This window comes from Acomys russatus, chromosome 10 (assembly GCF_903995435.1).
Source record: "Acomys russatus chromosome 10, mAcoRus1.1, whole genome shotgun sequence".
In the NCBI taxonomy this organism is placed as follows: domain Eukaryota; kingdom Metazoa; phylum Chordata; class Mammalia; order Rodentia; family Muridae; genus Acomys; species Acomys russatus.
In genome coordinates this window covers 25,809,192-25,825,569 of record NC_067146.1, presented here as the reverse complement: position 1 = coordinate 25,825,569, position 16,378 = coordinate 25,809,192, and the positions used below count along the sequence as shown (strand labels likewise).

General features: G+C 35.5%; 1 protein-coding gene across 8 annotated transcripts in view; it reads left to right on the top strand.

Moving 5' to 3' along the window:
* Positions 1-16,378, top strand: part of Foxp2 (forkhead box P2) — a 461,746-nt gene that overhangs the window by 295,009 nt on the left and 150,359 nt on the right. The gene's annotated exons all lie outside the window — the stretch shown is intronic.

Sequence of the window (16,378 nt, the reverse complement as noted above, 5' to 3'; positions counted from 1 at the left end):
GGACTTGCAAGGCTACACAGAGAGACCCTGTCTTGAAAAACAAAAACAAAAACAGAAAAGCAGAAATAAAAATCTGATAAAATGGTATTGTTGATACTGCTGCTGTTGTTATTGTTGTTTAAATCCCTTAGGGAGTATTCTATGTTAACATGGGATATTTTACGTTTCCCCCTTCAGTTTCTTCCTTAAATGTTTACTTATTCTTCATAAGAACAACTTTTACGTCTTTACTTATTTTTTTCCAAAACACTTTATTCCTTTGTAGCTATTGTAGGAAATTTTTGTCATTTTATCATTTTGTAGATATTTCAGATAAATCATGGAAAGAAGCTCTTAATTTGTCATTTTGTATTTTTCTCCTTGTTTTCATGTTAGCACGCTTGGAATTGCAAATATAATCAAACAATGCATTTTAAGCAGAGTTAACCCACGCACGATATTTTTGGTTAAATATATATAAGATTCAGTGAAATTTATGAGATAAAAGTATATTGTTTTCTTTTCTATATTCTTTTAAACCTTTAAATTTTTAAATTAAAGAGTTTGTTAGTCATTTGATAACATTTTTAGGAAGTTGCCATAGACGTGAGAGAATTTAAAACGCCCCGCTGTTCTTTGCCCGGTTTCTTCACCAACACCCTCCTTACTTCCTTGTACTCTGCTGGCTGCCTTTGCTTTCCCTGAGCCCACTTCTAACATTTTATAGTAACTTTTTTATTTCAAAGAATGGTGACTGCCCTGTGGAGAGATGTGCTGAAGGTGTTGTATCTATGGTCACACATTGCTTGTTCTGTTTGCAGGCCCATTGTAGTACAAGGCATAGCTGAGACCAAAACAGTTTTTTAGCAAGTGTCCAAAGAGACAACACAGCCACAGAGACACAAATCAGGCAGATCTAATCTGATGTTGGCTGAGTGAGATGTTGATAGCACCCATCTCTTAATTTAAAAAAAAAAAATTTAATGGCATGGACTCAGAAAAGTCCTAAGTGTGTATTTTTATTTGTCTTCAAATTTCAGAGTGCCTCATTTGTGTAGACCAGTCTCCCTGCTGTTACAGGCTTTATAATGACTTGATATTGTGCTCGGACTCTGGCAGTAAGCATTCTTCTATAACAGCAGACAAGTGATAGCAAGAAATGTCAGGAGACTTCACAATACCGTTTCTCAGGATCCAGTGTAAAGTCTTAACTTCATCATAAAGATGATGGGAGGAAGTGCTGCATTTTTCCGTTCTGGTGAGTGGTAATCTGAGATGCCTCTTATGGAAATGAAGATAATTGCAAGATAGGGCCAAGATACACCCTCCACGAAAAAGTGTATTGCTCCTAAATAGGTCATTCTGCGATCACAAGGAGCCTGCGTGGGGACAAGAAAATCCCCCTTCTATGAGAGGCTTAATATCTTTTGAGACATTGGGAGAAAAAGGGCATTTTGCACAAAGGCCCAGGGATTTCCCCCAAGTGTCTGAAGCATCTTCACCAAGTAACCCAATGTAATAAAGTTTTAATTACCAGTTTTAACTATGTACTCTTCATAAGCATTCTTTCATATGGTTCTTCTCTGATAGGGAGTAACAGTGATTCATTTAAAGAAGAGAAACACTGGACTGGGAAAGTGTTTGCCTAAAAATGCATAGTTAAACTATTTACTTTAAATAACTATTCCTTTGGGCAGAAGCTTTACATATTGCTTAATTGAAGCCAGTTTTTAAAAGAAATTTTAATATATTCTTTGTCACGCGATGACATAACTAGGTCCATTTGAGCCTCTGGGCTATGAGCTTTTCATAGCTTTACTTCTAACATTACTTAAATTTTGAAGGGCATGATATTGCTTATTTGTGTGTGTGTGTGTGTGTGTGTGTGTGTGTGTGTGTGTGTGTGTGTGTGTTTAATTTAACTGTCCTTATTGATCACATGGAATTCACTTAATATGTTTACTATTTGACAATAGGGAGCTCTTTCTGATGATATTATCATATTGTAATTAAAGATAGAGAAGGGCTTCTGACCAGGAGATGGTTCAGCCGTTAAAGGCATGTACTACAAAGCCTGTTGACCTCAAGTTGCACCCATGTGGAAGATTGAAAGAACTAAACCCCACATGTTTTTGTCTATGATGTATGCTATGATACCAGGCAACTCCCTGTGACACACATACAAACACACACACACAAACACACAAACAAATATTTACATACCATATATACATCTATACACACAATAAATGAATAATAAATATATGTTTTAAATTAAAAGTTAGAGAAGGATACACATACTGCAGTTCACTGTGTTATTTAGTGTATGGTATGATGGGGAAACCATAAACTTGAAAGTAGCACCAGCAGGTAGTCATTTACATGTCAGTCATTGTGCTACGATCAGGATCACTGTATGAGTCATTTATACTTTCATTTCTAGTACCTAATAGAGCAGAACTTATAAGTATGGACTGAGTGAATAATGACACACCTGCTATACTAGCCCTTTATTTTCTCCTTCCTAGGGACCTTAAGATGCATTGACATTAAATGTGTATTTTAAAACCTCAATTTCTAAGAAAGGAAAAAGGAAATAGTCATCTAATAGTAAAAAAGATAAAAAAAAAAAAAAAAGCAATGAAACCTCCCAGTGCAGAGCAGAGTGGAAGAACATTTTCCTGTTTTCTGTAGTACTGTGTGTGGATGCAAACATTCTAAAAGTGTATCACAATAAAGATTTCAGTGAAAATGCAAAACCTGAGAATGGTATGGCTCAGCAATTAAGCTTTTCAAAAAAAAAAGTAAAATTATAGGAACTTAGGAGATGTTATTCTAAATTTTCCATGTTGGGAAAGTCTGAAAAATGTAAGGGTAGGATTAAACTAAATGAAAATGAATTTTCTAAGAATTGAAGATAATAGAAGGCCTTAGTAAACTTGAAATGGAATAACATCATCTAAATATGATGCCTATTAACACACAATTGTTCTTTAAGTGTACATAAATCAGTATATATTCAAAAATATTTTACCATGAACACAATTTTTAGGTAAAGCAACCCAAATGAGCCTGAATGACACTTGCATTTTATGTGAATAAATTATTCTGAAGATTTACTTTTATTTTTGAAGTGTGTGTGTGTGTGTGTGTGTGTGTGTGTGTGTGTGTGTGTGTATTCATGTGAGTTCAGGTATCAGGAAAGGCCAAGAGTTGTTGGATACCCCTGGCATTGGAGCTGCATGTGGTGGAATTGCCTGATGTGAGCGATGGTAATTTCACTCCAGTTCTGAACAAAAGCAGTATGCATTATCAGTTGCTGAACTGCCTCTAAAATTCCTTTAAGTCCTTAAACTCACTAACAAAATTATTTCTATGTGTAGATTATTTGTTTAGACTCATGGCTTAAAGACATATCAGAGAATGCCCTTGTTCCCTAAACAGACTAAAATAATCAAAAATGTTAATGAAAAAATTTAGGACGAAAAATGATTGCTTTGTACTATGACTTTTGAAAGTAATGGACATACCTAAAGAATGTTATTGTGGACAGCTCATGGGTAAAACCTGTTTATTATCTCTTCCTAAAGGAAACAAATCATAAACATGCTGGTGTTGGTGTTATTGTAGTCAAAGTTTTAGAGATTTGTAGAGGATCAACTGCATAACGCTTTCCTAGTTGTTGACTGTTGGGAACACTATGTTCTATGCTAATATGTCATAAATCTGAAACTGGCTAAGCTATCTATGCATTACCATTTTAGGAGTGTCTAAGACAATGTGCTTTTAAATTAAGGATCAGCTACTGAGTGTCAGTCAATGTTGTATAGTCTTGAAAATGTGATGATTTGCTTGATGTTAAGGATAATTGCATATATTCCCTGGGAAATATGGCTATGCAGTAAGCTAGCTTTTGTATAGAGTACTGGGTGTGCTAATTCTGAGTACACTGGCTGATTTTGGACTCTGTTGGCAAAATATGTCTTAGTATTCAATATCTTTTAGCAAGACTAGGAAGTGAAAGCAAGGAATAAAGAGAGGAATGATCACCTCTAGGATCTATTAAGACATGGCATAAAGACAAGGAGCCCTACTGGACTTTACTATTAACTGATTCATAAATGCTTTTATCAATTGATGGGCACCGTTTTACAGGAATTTTTTTTTACAATTTTCTTTATATATATATTTATTCAAATATATCATAGAATTAAACAAATTATGTGTAATCAGAATTTGCTTTTAAAATTTTTCTAGAGTTAAATGGTTAGAAATCTAGGTCACGTGACAAATATTTTCATGCAAAAAGACCAGAAGACTCCATACATGTTATATCAATGCAGTTGTTGATGAGATGAGGTCATGAATATTATCACCATTACCTTGTACTCTATTTTGCTCAAAAGATCACTTGTGTTATAATGCTAATACATGTTAATAATAATGTAACATAAATGCTGTAGCTGGAAGAAAATATGGTAATACCTGAGTCCTTTCCTAAAGTGAGTGTGCCCAAGAACCCTAAAGATTTTAGCCCATTCATTCATTCATTTACATTGTAGATAACCTAAAAATACAAAATTCTATTATCTTAACATAATTTTTGTTCATTCAATCATTCATTCACTCAGAAAGTGCACTAATTGCAAATCATCCCTGAAAATTATTCAGTGAATTTCAGGATTCATTATGTCCACTGCTCTGAGAATGGGTGGTATGTTAGAGAGGCCCAGTCTGAATGAGAAACAAGCTCTATGGAGGCACTACTACTAGCTTGAGGCATACAGATACTAGGCATGGCACTGGGCCTACAACCTGGAATTCCTGAGGCCCCTTTGGCAGCTCTTGTCATTTCCTTTCTGAGGATGCCAATGCTAACTTTAGTAGCCTTCTGTCAGAGGACTTGAGCTCACCTTATCTGCATACAATTTTACAGATGATTTGCTCCTCCCATCTCTCCTGTCCCCTGGGATCAGCCTCCTGGCCACCTGAGTACTTGTGCTGAGGTTTTCTGCCAGAGGCTCTTTTCTAAGTTTTCCTGAATCTCTGCCTCCTGCAGGTGCCAAGCAGGGTCGTGATCTTTGCCTCCCAGTCCCTGGCTATTAAGCAGCAGCATCGTGGGCTGCGGGTGAATGGAAAGTAAAGTCTTGCATTTTTATCATTTCTCTCTCGACAATTGCAAGAAGCTAGAAGGTGGACTGTGAAAGAAACTTCTCCTTTGCTTTCCTTGTTATGCTTTTGTAATATTCAGGGGAATTTATCTTCCTTGTGAGCCATAAGCCTTGCCCTTACATGTATCACTTGAGTGATTGTTATACGAAAGCATCCCAAGGCCTCGAGTCAACTAACTGGTTTTGGCTAACTTGTGGAATATAACATGACTTTAGACTTCATGAAAATGAAAGTGTTGTTCCAGTAATGAGATGCCTTAAAATACTATCAATGAGTGACTACCTTTAAATAAAAAAATTGATATAGAATATTCTAGTGACATAATCTGAAATTCTGCTTCTAAGATTACCTGGCAACAAATTTCCAACTCCATCAAACATAGCACAGAGCACCTAATGTTTCTTAGTAGGAGATATTATTTTGTGTTTGGCTGTGATCAATGTTTATTAACTTTTTTCCATATATGATGGTTACTCGAGCCAATATCTTGGTGAACTGCTTTATAACCTCAGAGATGTCATCTCTAAAGAGAGTAAATTCCTAGATAGCTATTCATATACCTACAGGAAGCATTGTGGACACACAACCTAATTACTCTGAGCCTCAACAAAGGAGTATATTTTGGAAAAAAAGTGTGGTGGCACATATACATTTAAAAATTACAAGTGGTGTATATTAAACAATCACTGTCAATTCTCATGTTCTGTTGTTTTACTAACCTCCTACTCTCCCCCCTCTTACTACCCTTTAATTATATGTAGTATATATTTGTATTATTTTGATTATAGTGGGCATATTTTGACTTTCTCCTACACTCAACAAACCTTGGCCACAGACATTATTGTTTATGTATTTGTACATTTATGAAGATATGATGACCCACAGCTTAAGAAGGATCAAGTGTATCCTACAAATGCATTCATAACAGAAAACATCCCAGCCCACATACTCCCAAAAGAGATTAAAATTCAAGCTCTACAATGTCACAAGACATTATTGCATTAAAGTATTTTTTCCATCCAATAGGACACTCACCTATAGAAAATCCAGGTTACAAAATATTTTTAAAAATATTGAGTTAAAAATATTGAGGTAAACTTGGAGGAATTATAATATATTGTGACCATTAATTAAATTGTATATACCCACTTAGCAAAGCCACTACAAAATAAAATCAAAGAGTCATTTTCAAATGTTCAGTATGCTTTACTTTGGAAGAAATGATAACCACTAGAGAAATCTTATTACTTCAAATTTCTTCACTGAGAATAATACTAATTTTTACTTCAGTTTTAAAATACTTTAAATTTAAATTGCATTATCCTCCTGATTCACTAATCTTCTATGGCAAAATCAAGTATATTCAGTCACATTTAATAAATAATAAATTTGAATTTTGCTGTGATTATATTGTCCATGGTTTTCAACTAGGAAGAAATAAAAGATGCCACTTGAAATTGAGCCCATATGTTTTTATATGATCCTTATTCCCTAGTTGGAAAGAGAAGTTTTGGAATAATCACCTTTGCTAGTAATACTGGAATCAAATGTAAATCTTTCTCTATCTGCCTTTTAAAAGCTAAAGATAACCAGTCCGCAGAATGTACAACAGTATAGCAGAAATTGTAAGTGATTCGCTCTTTAAGGTGTTAGGTCCCTTGTCAGCTTGAAGTTTCAAAGGCCTTTTGAGTAAAGAAAACAGCAGATTGCCATAGTAGATGTCTGGGGCAGCTCATATAGCTCTGAAGGCAACATTTCTGAAGAGTATGTCCTATATACACTTACCTGCCATCAATGTATGTAGAAGCACATTTTACAGTCCAATGATATTTTCAAGATTACTTTTTTAAACTTATTTTTTGTATATCCAGAAGAATTGTTGACAGCAAAGTGCCCTTCCCTTTCTCTCCTACAAAATGTCGAGCTCTCATTCTCAATTGATAATTGCTAGTTTGTGTTTTCTTAACTGAGACCATCTTGGAGGATGCCCTTACTTCTTCACCACTGTATGTCAGGGTCACCGTTTCTCTGACTTCAGTCTGTCTCAAAGGATGGTACATATTTCTTCCTTCCTACCTCACTTGTCACCTGCTACTCCTCTGGCCTCACTACCATCCCTTCCTCTCTGGAGACCTTCAAACTCCTCTCATCTGTTGAACCCTCTGGTCCCCTCTATCCCTGAAGCTTATTGTCAAGTATCTTTCACTTAAAAAGCAAAAAGATTCTCTCACCTGTCATTGTTCTTTAAAGTCATCTTCCCGAAATGTATCAGAATAGTTGGTTGTAACCACACCTGTGTTTTGCTCACATTTACAGCCTGGTAACTCTGACAATCTGGCTTCACCATGGAAATTGATATTTGCAACTCACATGCAGATAATCAAATCAGATCATAAATATTTAATCTTTTGAAATCATAGAAACCCTGAGTATCCAAAATTTCTCTTCGGAAATGATTTTTCTTATGAGATGTAATTTATACATATGTGTTCAATTGGAAGTTTTCTATGTTCTTCTCAAAGTGTGCAACAACACAGATCTTATTCCTGAACAGTTTTGTTACTTTTGAAAGAGCCTTTTTAAAAATGATCTTCATTATCTTCTTATCCATGGCTTCAATTAAAATATATTCTGTCACCCTAGAGTCCCCCTGTTCCAGGAATTTCATACTGAACAACATCCAGAATATAGTATTCAAATTCTGATTTCTTTTATGTATCCTAATATCTTCAAAGTTGATCCATGTTATAGTATGCTTCAATATCATATTCTTTTTATGGACAGGTATTATTTCACTTCATAGATAGTCCATATTTTATGTATCCACTTATGAACTGATGAAAATTTTGGTTACCTATTTTTTTACTTTTCTGTGATGTTGTTACATACATTTATGAACAACTGCTGGTGGGCAAGTGGGTTTTCATTTCCCTTGGGTATGAAACTATGATTAAATTAATTACCATTTGTGAATACCAAGGTAAACATTTGCAACATGGCTTTCTTGTTAAATTTAACATTTTAATTGATATACAAAAACATATTTTTGTTCTTGGGGTACCATGAGATATTTTCATGCATTAAAACACAGTTGAGTGGAGAATGGGATATGACTTTCTCATGTACTCTGGTGCCTCACATTTGACCATGTCCCCAGGAGGGGGAGACCTGGTGGCACTCAGAGGAAGGACAGCAGGTTACCAAGAAGAGACTTGATACCCTATGAGCATATACAGGGGGAGGTAATCTCCCTCAGGAACAGTCATAGAGGAGGGGAATAAGGGGAAAATGGGAGGGCGGAAGAATGGGAGGATACAAGGGATGGGATAACCATTGAGATGTAACAAGAATAAATTAATAAAATATTTTTAATGTATAATGTTTAAATATGGTTAAATATCCTTATTTATGTTTTATTATTTTTGAAGCATTTCTAATCTTTTTCCTTCTGGACTTTGCACTATTCAACACATTGTTGTTATCTGTAGAACTTCTATTATGTAAATCTACACCAGGACTTCTAACTGCTAACTCTAACCTTTATATTGATCAACCTCTCCCCATCTCTCCCAACACTTCCTGTCTCTGGTAAGCACTATTCTACTGTCAAAATTTTTAAGATTATTGTTTTTAACTTTGACATATGAATGAGATTATGCAGTGCATGTCTTTCTGTAAGCTGGGTTATTTCATTTAACACGGTGAATCTCTACCAGTACCCTCCTTTTTATAACGCAATAGTTCTTTAGTTTATGTGGACATTTTCTTTGCTTGTTCATTAATTCCTGGGCATTTGCATTGTTTTCATTCCATGGACCCCATGAATACTCTTGCAGTAACTGTGTCACTTCAGAGGTGTCTTCATCAAACCGAGTTCACTTCCTTAAGAAATCCAGTAGGTGGATTAATGGATCACATGTTAATTCTAATTATTTATTTATTTTATTAACTTTTAAGGAACCTTCAGACTGTTTTCTATAATGCCTTACTAACTTTTATTGTGCCGAGAGTGTCCCGGGTTTCTTTTTCTCAGCAGCTTTGTCAGCAATTCGTTTCTTTCTGTCTTTTGAGAATGCTGTTTTATGCTATCTGTGATACCTCCTGGTGACTTGCTTTGGCAGTCCAGGTGATGAATAATATTTACCATTCTTTTCCATATGTTTGGTATCTATTTACAGCCCTTATTTTAAGAAAGAGACATCTTTTTTTTTATTAATTTATTCTTGTTACATCTCAATGGTTATCCCATCCCTTGTATCCTCCCATTCTTGCCTCCCTCCCATTTCTCCATTATTCCCCTCCCCTATGACTGTTCCTGAGGGGGATTACCTCCTCCTGTATATGCTCAGAGGGTATCAAGTCTCTTCTTGGCAACCTGCTGTCCTTCCTCTGAGTGCCACCAGGGTCTCCCCCTCCAGAGGACGTGATCAAATGTGAGGCACCAGAGTACGTGAGAAAGTCATATCCCACTCTCCACTCAACTGTGGAGAATGTTCTGGCCATTGGCTAGATCTGGGTAGGGGTTTAAAGTTTACCTCCTGTATTGTCCTTGGCTGGTGCCTTAGTCTGAGCGGGACCCCTGGGCCCAAATCTGCCTATCATAATGTTCTACTTGTAGGTTTCTAGGACCCTCTGGATCCTTCTACTTTGCTATTCCCCCATGCTTCTCTCACTTAGAGTCCCAGTAGGATGTCCTCCCCTCTGTCCCAGTTTCCTGGTAAGTGAAGGCTTTCGTGGGACATGCCCCTTGGGCTAGTATGCAGATATAAGTGAGTATATACCATTTGAGTCAGAAAGAAACATCGTTACTGCTCACTTTTTAATAAAGTAATTCTTCTTTGTATGTTTGAATCACCTTTGTCAGAAATCAGTTGCCTATAGATATGTTATAGCCTCCCGCCAGGTGCTCTACTTTGCCGTTTTAGTGTCATGTTTTGGTGTCATGTTTAAGACCTGTCTGTCACTGCAGCCTCTCATAAATCACTTACCTTTTATCATCTTCTCTCAACATGTTCGTTGACTTTAGGACCTCCAGCTCCATCTCGCTTCATTTTCTTTATCAGCCATTTAATGAACTACCTTTCTTTAACTATCCATCTTTCTCATAATACTGCCAGTCAGTTCTCTCTGCTCACTAGTAAGTTAGTATTTTACTAGAGAAAGTAATCCCTCCATCTCCACCCCACAGTCCACTCCAGGCCTTTCCTATCTATCACCTGTTCTCCCAGTCAAGTTCAAACTTTGTAATGGAGTCATTATTAACTGCTTGCCCTTCCTGTATAGCCAAGTATTCAGTCCTGCTAGTTTTACATTCATGGTATCTCTTGTGACTTTTATTTTTAATTAATGTTGTTTGTGACCATTAAACATCCAACTAGATAGCCCTTTTCAAACAATAATGTCTTTGAAGGCAGAAAGAGTGTCAGATGGCCTCAGTCTCCACAAGTCTTTAGGGCCTGGTTGTGTGCCTGATGGAACATATAAGCTTTAATAGTAAGTAAACTTCCTGTCTTTTATTCTTCTGAATATTTCTATAAATACTACATCTGGAATTAGACTTTTAAATTGATGAGAAACATCCAGAAAAGATTACTCAAATACTAGCTTATATTCAGACAATTATACAACTTAGTAACATGAATTTCGGGTAATATATAATATGAGGCAATTAGTCTTCAATTAATATCTAAACAAAAATATGATTCTGGGGCTGGAGAAAATGGCTCAGTGGTTAAGAGCATGAGATGCTGGTTTGATTCCCAGAGCCCATACAATGGCTTATATCCATTTGTAACTCTAGTTTCAGGGACTCTGTCACACTCTACTGGCCTCTGCAGGACCAGGCATGTATGGAGTTCCCATACATTCACACAATTTATTTTAATTTTTAAAAGATAACATTGCTCTCCCAATAAAAAAGACGCTAAGGTATATTGAAAACAAACAAAAAAATTAAAAATATGTTTGGAAAAAAAACCACAAAATATATTACCGCTGAAAAAATAACAACCCCCCCCAAAAAAAAACACCCTACAAATAAACCACTGGTTTCTGGAGTATGTGATATGAAAAAAGGATGTTGCAAAATTGTAATTTTAATAATATTTGTTCTAATTAATTATTGCATTTTAATTTGAGAATTATAAAGTTGGCAGAATTCCTTTATATATGAATGGTTCATAGTAGTACTGTGGTTAATATGAGGGTTGACTGTGTGATCCATAATTTTTCAAGACCACTGACAACACAAGAGTAAAGGAAAGAGTGGTTACAGCACGCCACTTATTGCTCTTTGGGGCAGACCAGTGAATGCTTGTTCACAGAAGTGTCCATCCCATCAAACTTGTATATGATTTCAAAATGGTAAGAACCAAACCCACCTCAGTCATTAGATCTCTTTTCATAAGTGTGCGAAGAATTAAAAGCTGTACTATAATACACTGAATGTCAAGTTTGGACATGACTCATAAGGACTCCACTATTTCTGAAGATGTCTTGTTGACCCAAGGCAGAGTCAGGATACCTTTATTGTCTCCTCACTGGGTTGTCTAAGTGAAAAAATCCAGGGAGCTGATTGGTAAACAGGGAGCTTGACAAGCTATCCCTCATCCCTACTTTGTCTAAAACATAGGTGATTTTAGCTTTGCAATTCGGCCTCCATTATGATGTAATGCTGTAAATGTGATATATTCACACATTTATCCTTTAACTTCATACAAATGTACTGTAGAAAATAATTATTTCAAAAATATTTTAATAATTATCATTTTCCCAACAAACTTAGTCTAATTATGTATCATGCATTATCAAACGAGGGGTCAATAGCTACAGATGCATAATTTCCCTCTGATAGATTGCTGTATGAAAATGGGTTATGACAATTAGATGATTAATCTTCTTCTATTAAATAGCACTATGAGACTTCAGATCACATTTATCAGTATATTCTCTTTAGTGTGAACATAACAGGAAGACAGGCAAAACGAGAGAGGAATTTATACTCTTTGATAAATAATCTAAATATACTTTTAATCAACTACACTTGGGAAAACAACTAGAAAATGAAATTCTGTTTGGGAGCCTATTTTATGTTCTGCATTTAGAATAATATGATAAATGCACAATGGTTTAAACATTAAAAGATGTGTTTTATGAGTGAGAAGCCTGATGTCGGGCTTGAAATTCATTTTGGGGTGCTGTTTATCTGCCAAGCTTACACCCCTTGTCGGTGCAGTGGGAAGCGTCCATGTAAACATGCTTGCTTCACCTGCTGCACCTAGCTGCTTCTTGTCTCGTATTTCTCGCGACCTCGCTATCTGAAACCAATTACAGGACATCCATTTGGACTGTTTCTATTTTCATAAGAAGACTAGGCAGGCGTGTTTTTCTCAGAGATGAATATCAACATCAAATATGCTTCTGAGTGCTTTGTTATTTATGTTTCAGAGAGATTTTGTAGCCTTCAGCTCTCAAGAATGTGTCACGCTGTGCTGTTTATACATTGAAGATATTAATGGGCGTAGATGTCGTTTTTCATTTTAATGTCTCAAATGCAACAGGCTGATAGGCTAAGCGTTCCTATTTTTATGGGGAGCAAAATGAATGATGTCTGTTTCCCCCCAAAAAAGTACACATATATTTACTTTTAAAGGAGTTACTTATAAACCTTAGATTATTAAACATTTTTATTTTCTGATGCTCAATAATTTTATTTCTGATGAATATTTTCATTGTTCCTCCAAAAGAAATATACAAAATAAACCTGACAGGTTTGTCTAGAAGTTTCACAGAGCTTTTCACTTTAAATTAATTCTCACAGTGACCTATTCGGTAGAATTATGTTTTGTGAGGCTCATCACAACATGAGGTTGCTACCATGTGAGACAACTGACATGCCTGAACTTTGCTCTTCTTACAAAAGTTTAGCTTACTTAAAATTGCACAAAAAGAGAGCTGATGTTTTCAATAAATATTTTAGAGAACAAAGTGCACTCAGTTCTAGAAAATGTGCTTTCTTACACCTTTGCTACTACCAAAAGCGTAACTTGAATCTACTTACAAATATTTTTATTCTTTTCTCAAAATATTTAATATTATGCCGTTTTGTGAATATCCTTCTTAATTCTCTCTAGCTTTACTAATATTAGATAACTGTATTAAAGAGGGTGCACCCTTAATTCAAAACTAATGTGTTTTTGGAACTCAATCCCCGTCTGGCTGCCTTCTCAATTCCTTCCTTTACTCATTCAGAAAAGACTCAGTCTTTATTAAAGAAACTTTGTAAACAACCCTTGGGTTTCTGTTCTCAATTAATTCTGGAGGAGAGAAAACCCTATGAAGCAAGATGAGTCTTAACCTTCATGACTGGCATTTACCTTTTCTATTCATCAATATGTAACCAGCAAGTGATTTTTCAAAGCAACAGTGTGTGTAATTCGACACAGGACCTTATATTGATGAAAAGTTTTTAACTTCATAACTTTTCATCTTTTGAATAGTGACAATCATAAAATACAAAAGAGAAGTGAGTATCCCTGAGCAACTGTTTACGGAAATTCAGTCCTAAAGCATTATTCAAACTATTGGGAATAAAAATGTCATATGATTCATGCAGCTACTAAAATGCAAACTGCCAGGGATGTCTACTTATAGGGTTTAAGTTGTGTTTGGATGCTTGGGATTTATTTTTGCTCTTCTGACTACTCATGTTTATCACAGCAATCATTACTGCTCCCAAAGGAAAGCTGGAATAGTCAACTGACTCATTTTTCATAAGCACTTGTGCTGGAAGATGATCCTCAAGTATTTTAAAAATACTCTAAATGCATGCGAAATATAAAGAACTAAAGAAACACGCTTTAACCAGCTGTCCTGTGGATTGTTAATGTTACTGCCTTGCCAGGAGTAAAGGTGTATGATTTGCCTCGTCATACTTTCATGAGAGAAGCTCTGAAACATCCAGATGCTTGGTGTTTCGTTGTTTTGTTGTTTTGTTTTGCAGCCACTGGTGGCCACATTTTATACTGATTAATTTCTGGTATAAAGATAAAGGGATACAATTCAGAAAGAAGTGGTGACGTGGACAAAGTGAGTGAGCCCTGAGCTTGGTAACCAGACAGATGAGTGACTGAGCCTCCTACTGCCTTGAGACTTTAGCTCTCTGGCTGGGAAATTCATTCTGCAGTTACTTGTCTGCAAAATGAGAAATCAAGTCTTGACATCATCTAAGACTTTTGTCTGGCTGTAGAATTCTGAAATTGTGTTAGTAATGAGTGACCAGATGATCAGGATATTATAAAGACTTAGAGATATATCAGGATTCAGGGGAGTATGTAAGAACTGGAAAAATATCTATAAGTAAGTATTCCTTCTTTCTCTGATGCTAATATATTAACTTGAATATTGAAGTATGAAAGGATTATAATGTCTTTCCTCGAAGTTCTGAAAAAAATAAATGGAGTTGCTATCTTTGCAAGTAAAAAGTATTCGTTATCATATCTGGTATTTTCTTTTCCGAGAATTTTGTTCCTTGTTAATTAAAGATTGATTTCTTTAACAGAATAGCGATAGTATGGGACACTGGAATGCACCCTGTTTTGGAAGCAAGGTGACCTTGACTGAAGGGTTCATAAATTGTCCGTAGCCTTAAACAAAGCAAATGACAACTCTAGAGCTTCTTGTTTGCCCATTTGTCAAAATGAGAGGTTCATATGATATTATTTCTAAGAGCTCTTTCAGCACAGATTCCCAAGATTCCAAGTATTTATGATAATGGTTAAAGGACAACATTGCACATTTCACAAAGGCATACAAACACACACACACACACATATACGTGCACATAGATATATGTAAGAAAGAGAGAGAGAAAAGAGAGGAGAAGGGTGGGGGGGGGGAGAGAGAGAGAGAGAATCTCAAAGCGGAAAATATGTGGAAAGTAATTGTTTTTATTGTTGCTTTCTTATGTTTTACATAGGCATAGTCCAAGCCACACGATATTAATATCAATTTGAAAGTTGCCCTTCATATGTAATTCTATAAGTCACAATTTAAAAGGAACTGTATATTATTTAAAATATTGAGTGCAGTTTTCCAGTGAGTTTTATGATAATTAAATAATTATAGAGCTAATTAATTAATTTTTGTTCTATCCTCACACTGAATTGTATAATAAGTAGCCTGAATTCACTGGCGTGCATCATTTTTAGTAATACCCAGTTTGATTTGTAATTACTTGAAAACTTTTTATTTTTTTTAACACACATGCACAAAAGAAAAAATCATCACCATGTGCAAGTGTGCTTCAAAATGCAAAAACAGCGCTTCACAAAGGTGCTAGATCCTGCTATGGGAAGACAAATCAGTGTTGTTGAGAGAGGGTGCTAGTGCATTCAGTTTGTTTACCTTGGCTTCTGTGTCTGCCTGCCTTCTCAGAAAACTTGCTTGGAGCCAGACTGTAGCAGCCCTTTCTCTGTCTTTTCATAATTGATCAGGGGATGACTGCCTTCCCTGAGGGTTAAGACGTGGCAACTTTTTCTGTTTGCTCAGCATCTCAATGCAGTCGTTCAAACATTGTTCACACCAGCTGGCAGTGTAAAGCCATATGCACATCTTGTCAAAGCAACTGTTGTCATGGATACTCGAAACTCACTCAAAAACCAGATCATTGATTCCAATCAAAATTGTACTTTTTATCAGCTGAGAATCTTAATTATTACAGGAGAATATTGATCTAACCATGTTTTCCCACAAGGAAAAAATTACCTTGTATTCTAAAAACAGTGAATAACAGTGTCAGACAATGACTTAGTTTTACATATAGAAAATTTCAATCACTACTGTCCATGGAACTCAGTTTTCCAGAAAAAAATAATTTTTAAATAAGAGCTCTAAAAAACTTTTTTTTAAAAAAATTAGTTTAATAATGCTAACCCTTTAAATAATATAAATTGTATTTTGTCTTCTGGCACTAGTCTGTGTAAGTTGATATAGTTACCAATGTGTCTTTCTCTAGGAAAAGGATTGCTTACATTACTTTCTTACATTAGGGTTTTGTATTTTCTGAGTGGGTAAGAAAACACAAAAATAAATGAAAACATCTTCTGTTTTGATTGGTATTCTGTCACACACAGAAACAAACCTGATTGGTTGAGTGGTAATTTCTTTGTTCTCTGATTTTGCTAAGGATGCAAATGAAACCCACTCAATTTTATTTGGCATTAAAACT